The following is a 10711-nucleotide window of genomic DNA, read 5'->3' as shown; positions in this document are numbered from 1 at the left end:
TATAGAGCTCCAAGGAGATTATGTTGAAAAATAAAAAAAAATTTACCCAAAAGAAATTGTTTTTATACTTCATTCTAAGGACTTATTGAACTACCCTCGTATAATGACGATAACAATGAATAATCTTTCAAATTTTAAGGTGAAATTTGACATTTTTTGAAAATTGTAAAAAAGTGCTTTACTTGTTTCATACATAACTCGTAAACTATTGATATAAAAAAAATTTGTTTGAAACAAAAGTGTTAGGAAATTATATTCTCTACTACTTTTTATAGATGTGTTTTTGCTCTAAAGTGCATTAGAAACAAGCTTTTTTTAAACGCTATTTTTGCTGCTATTTTGGCCGCGGTTCTTTTAGCAGGAATCTGATTTGTGAGATCTTATTTGGGTTTTGATTAGGATCCCAAAATTAATATAATTGCTAAATTTGGTCTTGTCCTGACCTTTTTCAACCTCAAATTACATATTGATTGGTCTGTGACTGCCAGTGGGAATCAGAAAGTTATTTATCATGGCTTGATACGCTCCAGTTGAGGATAAAAGGCATAAAGTAAAAGACGCCTTCCGAACACTTTAAATGATATTATAGGTACTTTCGATCAAGGGGAAGTAATAATTTCACCAGCAGATGAGAACGGATAGGTGTGAGTCCATCGTCAAGGTACGGAAAGGGTACTAGATAATTTTGGGGATTCAAAAACAAATATAACAGAGACAGATTGGTTTGCGTATGTCTAGAACAGGGCTGATTTATTACAAATACTTGGTTCAGGCATAAAATTATCCACTTGTACACCTGGTTTAGAGGAGATATCCACAGTATAATGGCTTTGCTGGAAAGAGTCAGCGAGGTAGTGAAAATAGAAGTAATATTAGGGATTCTAAAAGTAAAACGGATTATTTCCTTCTAGTCTCAAAAATGAACTTAGGACAAGGATGAAAAGTAAAAAACTAAAAAGATGAAACAGACGCTAATTAAGATTTAGAATTTACAGAAACCGCAAGTGCAAATTTATGCAAAATAGGATATACGAACGCATATATGGGGTAACTTAAGAGTTACTGATAAACACTGAAGGTATTAGTCTGAAGAGCCGAGGCCGTTTTTGGCGAGTTATTAGGTATCGATTCTGCCACTATTTTCCTGATTGTTGGGAATATACTGATCACCAAATTAGGCTTCTCCAGGGGTAGTCCTGGGGAGAAGGTGTATATTTACTCATTCGAAGTTGTAAAAAAAATGATTAAAATAAGTCATAAGGTAACGGCTGAATCTTTCTGTGTTGAATGTCAAGACAATTAGACAATGTTCCGTGCAATTGGCAGAACAATAGGTTGGTGTGGAAGGGGAGGCAGAACGACCTAGAGGTGTAAGACAATATGTCATTTTAAAGTTATTTTCTAACACTCCGATTTTTAATATAACATTCTACTCATTATTCAAAACATATATTCGAGGAGCCAGAACAAAATCTCGGGGATAACATCCTGGCAAAACACCGCAAACTGCCCCCCGGTTTTCACATTGGTCATTGTGCGTCGGCTTACGGCTCTGACACTACGAGCAGAGTGATAACTTGTGCTCCGAAGACGATCAGTACCGTAACTAGAGACGTAGCTTATGTTTTGCGGCACTATGCATCATTTTTAACAGCTAGGCCGTTTTTGAATTATGTCGTCTTCAAAGATAACCTGTGTATTTTGTGGTGATCATGGCGACAAAATATTATTATTTATTGCTGAAACGTTCCAAAAATGTTTAGTTTCTTTACAAATCCGTAAAAAGTACAAATTGAAATATAGTGATATTAGTTTACATTCTTCAGGAAACGAAAGTGACGGTTAAAATGTTCAATACTGCAAAAACATAACCGCACTAAGGAAAACGTACGTTCTAGGTGAAGTATTAACTGGAAAGTGGTCTAAATCGACAAGAAATTGTAGTATTGATGCTAAAAATCATAAAAATGCAGGAATCCCAGGTAAGATGAAATATAACCTCAAACGTTTTTTTCTCAAATTCAGTTTTTATATTTCTGGGCGTACCCTACACTGTAAAAAACTAAAAAAATGATGTTTGTTATTGGTAAAATTACACAGAAAGCTTTCTGTACTATTACCACTTGGAGTATGGGGATAATGCAATTTGAAGATTAGGGTTGTGAATGAATTTATAATTTTACCACTCCTAGCATGGGACTATAGCAAAAACATAGTAGAAGTACATTTTGACTTCTAGAATCTATCACTTTGAGAGTCAGAAATAAAGTGTCTACAGTCTAAGAGCCGAGGCCGTTTTTGGCGCGTCATTAGGTAACGATTCTGCCACTATTTTCCTGATTGTTCAGAATATACTGATCACCAAATGTGGCTTCTCCAGGGGTAGTCCTGGGGAGAAGGTGTTTAATTACTCATTCGAAGCTGTAAAAAAAAATGATTAAAATAAGTCATAGGGTAAGGGCTTCATATTTCTGTGTTGAATGTTAAGACAATTAGACAATGTTCCGTGCAACTTTCAGAACAGTAGCCTGGTGCGAAGGGGGGGGGGGAGGCAGAACGATTTAGAGGTGTAAAAGAATATTTCATTTTAAAGTTATTTTCTAAAAGACAAATTTTTTATATAACATTCTACTCATTATTCAAAACATATATTCGAGGAGGCAGAAAAAAATCGCGGGGATTACATCCTCGCAGAACATCGCGAACTGCCCGGTTTTGACATTGGTCATTGTGCGTCGGTTTAAGGCCCTGACACTGCGAGCAAAGTGGTCACTTCTGCTCCGAAGACGATCAGTAGCGTAACTAGAGACATAGTTTACGCCACTCTGCTCCCAGTATCAGGGCCGTCAACCGACGCACAATGACGTATGTCAAAACCGAGCAGTTTGCGATGTTCTGCCAGGATGTTATCCCCGAGATTTTGTTCTGCTTCTTCGAATATATGTTTTGAATAATGAGTAGAATGTAATATAAAAAATTTGGGTGTTAGAAAATAACTTTCAAATGACATATTCTTTTACACCTCTGGATCGCTCTGGCCCCCTTCCGCACCGGCCTATTGTTCTGCTAATTGCACGAAGCATTGTCTAATTGTCTCCACATTCAAAGCAGCAAGATTCAGCCGTTACCCTATGACTTATTTTAATAATTTTTTTTTACAACTGCGAATGAGTAAATAAACATTTTTTCCCCGGGACTACCCCTGGAGAAGCCACATTTCGTGATCAGTATATTCTCTACAATCAGGAAAATAGTGACAGAATTGTTACCTAATAATTCGCCAAAAACGGCCTCGGCTCTCCGACTACTAATTCTAACGTAGTGAATTTATTTAATTTTTTCTTTTTTTTTAATTTTAAATTTAAATTTAAAATTTTTAAAATTTTAAAATTTAAAATTTTATTTAATTTATTTAATTTTTCTTCATGATTGTAAAAGTACAGAATTTTAGGAATATCGATAATTCGTGTAATTGTGCACTTTCTTTTTTAATAAAACAAAAAGTTGTTGCAGAATTCCAAACTTTTGAAAAAACCGTATTGCAAATTGCTAAAAGTATTCTTAAAAATGGTAAAAATCCTAAAAATTAATTTAAGTTTTTTTATACGTATATATTTGATCTAAATTAATAAAGTTAAGAGAATAATTATATGTGTGTAATGTAAAAAAATATTGCTAAAGGGACATTTTATAAATAGAAAAATTATGAAGTTCGGTAATAAAAGAATTAAACTCGAGTCCTGGCTGAATGCGGAAAATCAGAATCGCGAAAGCGGCGGGAATCGTCAACCATTTGCCATAACAGCAATAACTGCGCGCACGTGCGTTTGTCGAAATGTTTTTTGTTGTGTCACTTTGTGCTGTTTTATTCAGCTGTGGGTTTATAATAAAATCTTTTTCGGAAAAAATTACATCATGAATCAAATTATGTTTTTTAAGCAGCGACCGATCATGCAATTAACGAAATCCCTGATATTGACGCTAATGGACATGCAGAAGCCGACTTCGATCCAATTTAATTTTTATAAACTCGAAGAAATGCTATTTTTGTAATAGAATAATATGAAAGTTTATTTTTATAATATTGCACATTTCTTTTAGGAAATTTAATAATATAAATTAATTTAAATAACATTATATTATTTTTAAACATTCCTAATAGTGTTTTTAATATTTCTGATTTGAGTAGAATATTTTCAATTTATGATACAAATACAATCATTTCTGGGAATTTTCCAGTAAGAATACCATAACCTAAAAATACACATATCATTTGTACTTGTACAAAGTAATCCAAAATGAAAGAGGAAGATTTTAAGAAAATTCATTTAATTTTGCAGGATTTTAAAGGAATTGTTAGGAAAAATTTTAGAAAAAATTGTAATCATTTTAAAAGATGTTTGGAAGTTCTGAAAAATTTTAAAAAATAATTTAAAATTTAAAAAAATGTGAAATAGCATGTAAATGTATCAATATTTTGAAATAAAACGTTGAACCATTTTAATAATTTTTAAGTACTTACATTGAAAATAATTTTGGCTTTCAATTTAACAAGTGTTCAGCTTAAAAAAAATGGGATTGCTTAACTTTTTATGTTTCTAACTTAAAATTGCTTAAAATTATATAATTTTTAAATGCATTGATTGATTCTCAAATTTTGAATATTAAAATTGATAAAGTGGATTTGTATTTTTAGAACTGAATTTGAATCTTTGAACTCTATAATTTATAAAAGTGAAAAAAATTCTTCAGCAGTTGAACTGTATTTAATTTAAAATTGGTTATTTGAAAAAATTATCGATTTTACAAGTTTTAGGTTCCCCCGGCTTTTTATGTAGAATAATAAATATTTTGTCTTAAAAATTTCGGAAATGATAACGAACATTCTAACGGACGTCCCTGCACATTTTTTTATGGGTTAATTGAAAAAATTAAATTTGATTAAATTTGATTAATTTGCATTGTTTTTTTTTCTAAAATTATAAAAACACACCTTTCTAACAATAGATTGTTCATTTTGTCACGGTGAGAATTCTGAAATCTAATAATTTTTTGCTTTTACTGTTTTATTATTGGTTGAGAATTGATATTTTTTGTTTAAAGTTCATATTTTCTGGGTGAAAATTTAACTATTTTGTAAAAAATTAGTGTTTCGGGCTGGAAAATTAAACTTTTCTGTTGAATACTTTTTTTTGAGTCACAAGTTTTATTATTTTCGTAGAAAATTCAACTATTTGGATAAAAATAAACTTTCTTGTTAAAAATTCACAATTTCTGGTTGTAAATTCAATTGTTTTGTAAAGGATTCATCTTTTTGGCTCGAAAATTTAACAAAATGGGTTCAAATTTTTTTCTCTATTGATTCGAAAATCTTGCTTCGTAGAACATTAACTTTTTTTGGAAATTCACCTCTTTTGATAGAAATTTGATCTTTTCTTTATTTAAAAATGCAACCATTCTATTTTTGGATTATTTTTTTTTCAATTGCAAATTCAACTACTTGGGCAAAAGTTGAACATCTTTGGTAAAAATTTGTTTTACTCATTAAGAGTTTCTCTCTTTTGTTAAAAATTTAACTATTGTTGATATTTCCTCATTTTTGGTTAATGCTGCAATTTTTGTGTTAAAAATGAACTTTTTTGTTGAAAATTTATATTTTTGGGTTAAAAGTGAAGCTATTTTACAAAGAGTAATCTGTCTTTTGGTTAGAATTTATTTATTTATTAAAAATTCTTTTTTCTTTAATAATTCATCATTTTAATTGAAAATTCATCTCTGGTTGAAAATTAAATAATTTCGTCGAAAGTACATCTTTTGGCAGGGAATTAATATGTGCGTTGTAAAGTTCAACTGTATTGTAGAAAATTGGTCTTTATGGCTTAAAAGTTCGCTCATTCTATTTAAAAAAAATGTTGTAGTAAGAAATTCCAGTCTTCTGTTAAAAAATTCATCCTTTTTGGTTGAAAATTCAACGATATTGTTCAATATTCGTTTATTTGGACAGAAAATTCGTCCTTTTGGTTTTAAATTTCACCTTTTTTGATCAAAATAGAACTGTCTTCTTATACATTGAATTATTTCCTTGACAATTCACGCTGTTGTTGGTTGAAATTTAATCATTTGTTTGAAGTTCGATCATTTCGTAGAAAATTGATCTTTTTAGGAGGAAAATTCAACAATTTGGTTAAAAATTCAACTATTTTGTTCTAAACTCAATTTTTTTTACTGAAAACTTAAAGCACTTGAAATTCGGATTAAAAAAATGTCGGCTGCTACGGCTTAAGAGAACACAAAAAAATGGCAGAAGAAAATTTTCGCCATCTACAAGAATTTCAGAATCGGCGCAGAGACCGTAATTAGCGAAAAATTTGTTTCAAATGTTTTCAATAGCGACGCAAATCATGGAAATGTAGGTTAAAATAAAAGATTCGCTAATCTTTCTTAAAATGTCTTAGTCACTGTTTTGAAATCTCGTCAGTTAAAGACCATTTTTAGATGTGTCAACAAAAATATTCTAGAAAATATTTATAAAACAGAGTAAATAACAATGAATGAAAATTGAAATTTTAAGTAAAATAAAAAGAAGAGTTTTCTCATAAAAGAAGGCCCTCAATTTTAAATACATATCACAAGCAATTGCTATTGAAAATAGTTAAGAAAACAGAATGTCAAATAATTATAAATATCACTCTTGTCGCTTCTATGTTGTGTAAAGGGCTCAAATGTCAACTTGAAGTTTTTTTTAAATTTTCAATTAGGAGCCTATACAATTCCAAAGTTTTTTTTATTGAAATTGCAGGGATTAAAAAAAGAATTTAATTTTACATTATGTTAAGTATTTTTCATTTTATATGACTGAATCAATTTCATGAGTATTAGTTTATAAGACTTCAGTTTAAAAATTAATAACTTAACTTTCTAGGACATCAACATTAAATGACTCTACGAACGTCTTAAATCACAAAATTTCAAATAGGACCTTATTTTTAAAAGTTTACGATTCTATACTTTCTTTAATAGTGAAAATTTCTTTACTTAAAATTAATAAATTAGCCAATTTTAAATTCATTCTCTTTAGATTTTTACTGTTAAATTATAAAGATTGAATTTATTTGTCCAAACTTAAATATTTTTGCTGTTTTGAGTTTTAACTTTGAGCTTGTCTGATTGCAAAGTTTTCAAATGAAAATTATTCAAATTTAATTTATTAATAAATTGGCCAATTTTAAATTTATTCTCGTTAGATTCTTACTATTAAATTATAAAGATTTAATTTATTTGCCCAAACTTTAATATTTTTGCAATTTTTGAGTTTTATCTTTGAGCTTGTCTGATTGCAAATTTTTCAATTTGTTTTCAACTGTTTGACTTTAATAAGGTACACAATGGGAGGGGAAAAAGTTGTTGAAGAGTTTTGAGGAGTTGAAATGATTGATCTTAAACGGAAATATAGAGGGTAATAGTGAATGACAAGGTAAGAGAGAAGGTCAAGGAACTAGAGGTAGGTGATTATATTGATTCGGATCACTATCCCTCAAAAGTGGCATTAGAGGGACAAAAAAGTTATAACAATATGAATAAAAGAGGGGCTAAGGTAAAAAGTGTGGGAAAAGTGGACTGGTCAAGGGAAGGAAAAGAACAGTGTAGAGAAAAGGTCAGAAATATCAAAATGGGAGAGGGAAATGTGGACGAGGAGATAGAAAAAATGATTAGAGAAATAAAAAGAGGATTAGAGTGCACAAACAAAAATGAAGTTAGTAAAGGAAGGAATAGAAGTGGATAGGTTGAGGACTGTAAAGAGAAAGAAAAGGAGGTCAGAAAGGAATTAGGAAAGTGCAGAAAAGAAAAAAGTAATGGGGAAGAGTATAGAAATAAAAAGAAAGAGTATAATTAGTTGTGTGATCAAAAGAAAGAGGAAGAGAATAAAAGGTTTGAGGAAGAGGAAAAGAAGGTTAGGACGGAAGAAGAGGTATGGAAGGTAGTAAATAGAAAAAAAAGAAGAGTAAACCAAGATATTGAAATGGTAGAATGAAGTAAATATTTTTTGGATTTGCTAGCAGTATAAATAAAAGTTAAAAGGGGAGGAAAATATGGTAGAAAAAGAGATGAGGAAGAGGATATAACAAAGGAAGAAATAGTTAAGGTTTTGGGAAAGATGAATGATGGAAAGGCATCTGGTATAGATGAGATTTCAAATGAAGTATGGAAATATGCAGGGAAGGAACTAGAGGAATGGGTATAGATAATGTGTTATCGAGTATGGAGAGGAGATGGGTGGCCAGAGTTATGGAAAGAAGGCGTAGTTATACCAATAGTGAAGAAAGGCAAAGGAGAAGGGGTTAAAGATGATAGGGGTATGACGCTGATGCCAACACTGTGTAAAGTATATGTAACTATCTTGTCAGAGAGATTGAAGATAGAAGTTAAAGAAAGAAAGATCGATCCACTGAATCAGACAGGGTTTATAAAAAGGAATAGGGGTAATGGACAACATATATTTTCTGAACAATCTAGTAAATATGAGGATTAAAAGGGAAAAAGCGGAAATGATAGCAATTTTGAAGGACTTAAATGCGAAGTTTGGCTCATTAGACCGAGGCGAAATAGATAAAAGTCAATGTAAAGAAAGGGGATAAGAGAGGGACTAATGAAGAGAGTATCGGAAATTTTTAGAGAGACAAAAAGGAGAGTAAAGGTAGGAGAGCCAGTAGGAGATAGTTTCTGGCTGGCTAGAGGTGTCAGGCAAGGAAGTCCTCTGAGCCTACTTTTATTTAATATAATAATATCAGACTTGCAAGTAGAAATGAGCAGAAAAGGTTGGAGAGGAGTTAGGGTAGGGAAGGAAAAGATATATACACTGGCATATGCAGACAACATAGTGTTGATTCAGAGGATGAAGAAGGGATGGCGGTCTTAATTACAAGATTAGAGAAATACTTAGATGGGAAAAAGTTGAATTTAAATGTAGAAAGGGCAAAGATAATGAGGTTTAGAAAAGGAGGGAGATGGAAGAAAGAATGGACGGGGATATGGACGGCAATAAACTTAGAAGAAGTAAAATAGTTTAAATATTTGGGATATATCTTGCAAACGAATGTAAATCATAGAGCTCATATAAGAAAAAGGATCAGAAAAGCAGCAGCGGTAATGAAACAGATATGAGAAATAGGAAAAGAAAGGTTAAAAAAAATAAAGAAGGAGAATGTGGTTTTTTGATACTCTCATCTTCAAATGAGAGACAATTAGAATGTTTATTTCTTACAAATTAAAAGCCATACAGAATGATTCAATTTTTATATAGAAGCTTCAACCTAAAGAAATTGCGCTCTTATATACATAAATTAAAAAATATTTGTATTTAAAATTTTCTCATTTTCAAAAATTGAATAATATTAAATGCCAACTTCTCAAAGTGAAAGCCATGGCAAAATAAAATGTATTTGAATTATAAGTTGCTTAAAAAAAATTATAAATTGCTTCCGATTAGTAGGAAGATATTAATTATTATTTAAAATTTTAAATGAACAAATTTCGATTGCTTTACTTTTTACTTTAAATGATTCGAAATCAGAACCAGTTTGTGTAAATCAAGAAAAGTAAAATATATTGTGTGAGCAAATAAGTCTTTGCATGTCTACCGCTTCTTCACGTAACTTACGCTGATGTTCTGTATGTCGATTTATTTCAATAAGCGATTGTGCGTTATATAATTCTTCCGCTACACCGTATATCCATTTTTTCTATAAAAATTTATTATTTCAGTGCTAATTTCAGATAATACAATGAGACTAAGTAACCTAATGGTAGGTGTCCCCCTCCGATTTTATTCTCCTTAATATATGTTGTAATACTAAAGAAAGTGTGCGATAAATATTTTTACTTTTCTGCGGATGCAAAATGTTTCTAGTCATGAAGTACGTAAAATAGAATTAATATTTTACAAGAGTGTTTTTTCTAAGGTTAAAGCATCCCTATGTGGATATATATATACACATGTATACGCTCTGCTACCATTCGGTTCGGTTTTGATTCCTTTAGAATCAAACCGAAGGGCCTATGACAAAGCCACCGAACGCGTCCTCGGGTTGCGGATAGAGGGTCCCTGTACCAAGGGTTTCTGCTGAATATGGTTACAAAAATAAATAGGCAGTCGCGGACAATTGTCCAGGGGTGATCCCGAAGGAATTAACCCCCAAGCGGAGGTGTGAAAACCGTGCCGAAAGCTGAATGGCACCTGGGCGAGGTGCCTAGAACGGTGACTCTGGGATACCAGGCGACCTCTCAGAGTAAGCAGCCTTATCCTTGCATGCAGGGCTCTACAAGGATGGACGAACCCCTTTCCCTAGCTTCTCGTGGGAACAACAATGACAACACCAAACATAGTTGTAGTAAGTGCGGCTCAAAACAACAGACGCCGACCAATCTAGAGCTGGGGGAGCCAATGAAAATGGATTCAATGCGATGGATCGGCGGGATCTCGTGACCTTTGCGTGGACGGAGCAACTGAATCACGACTTGCTGGACTGCTACGATGCGAGTGTGGCCCGTGAACGAGGTTACATGGCACGGCTGCATGCTCTGTGGGGCGAGAAACACCCGGAGCTATCGTACTTTTCGCAGCAACGTTTGCGAAACCATGCTGAACTACTCCGTAAAAGGGGCTATGTAAGCGGAACGCCTACTCTACCACAGCTAGAACAAGCCGGCAACA

Source organism: Belonocnema kinseyi, chromosome 5 (genome assembly GCF_010883055.1).
Source record: "Belonocnema kinseyi isolate 2016_QV_RU_SX_M_011 chromosome 5, B_treatae_v1, whole genome shotgun sequence".
Classification (NCBI taxonomy): Eukaryota; Metazoa; Arthropoda; class Insecta; order Hymenoptera; family Cynipidae; genus Belonocnema; species Belonocnema kinseyi.
This window is presented reverse-complemented; position numbering follows the sequence as displayed.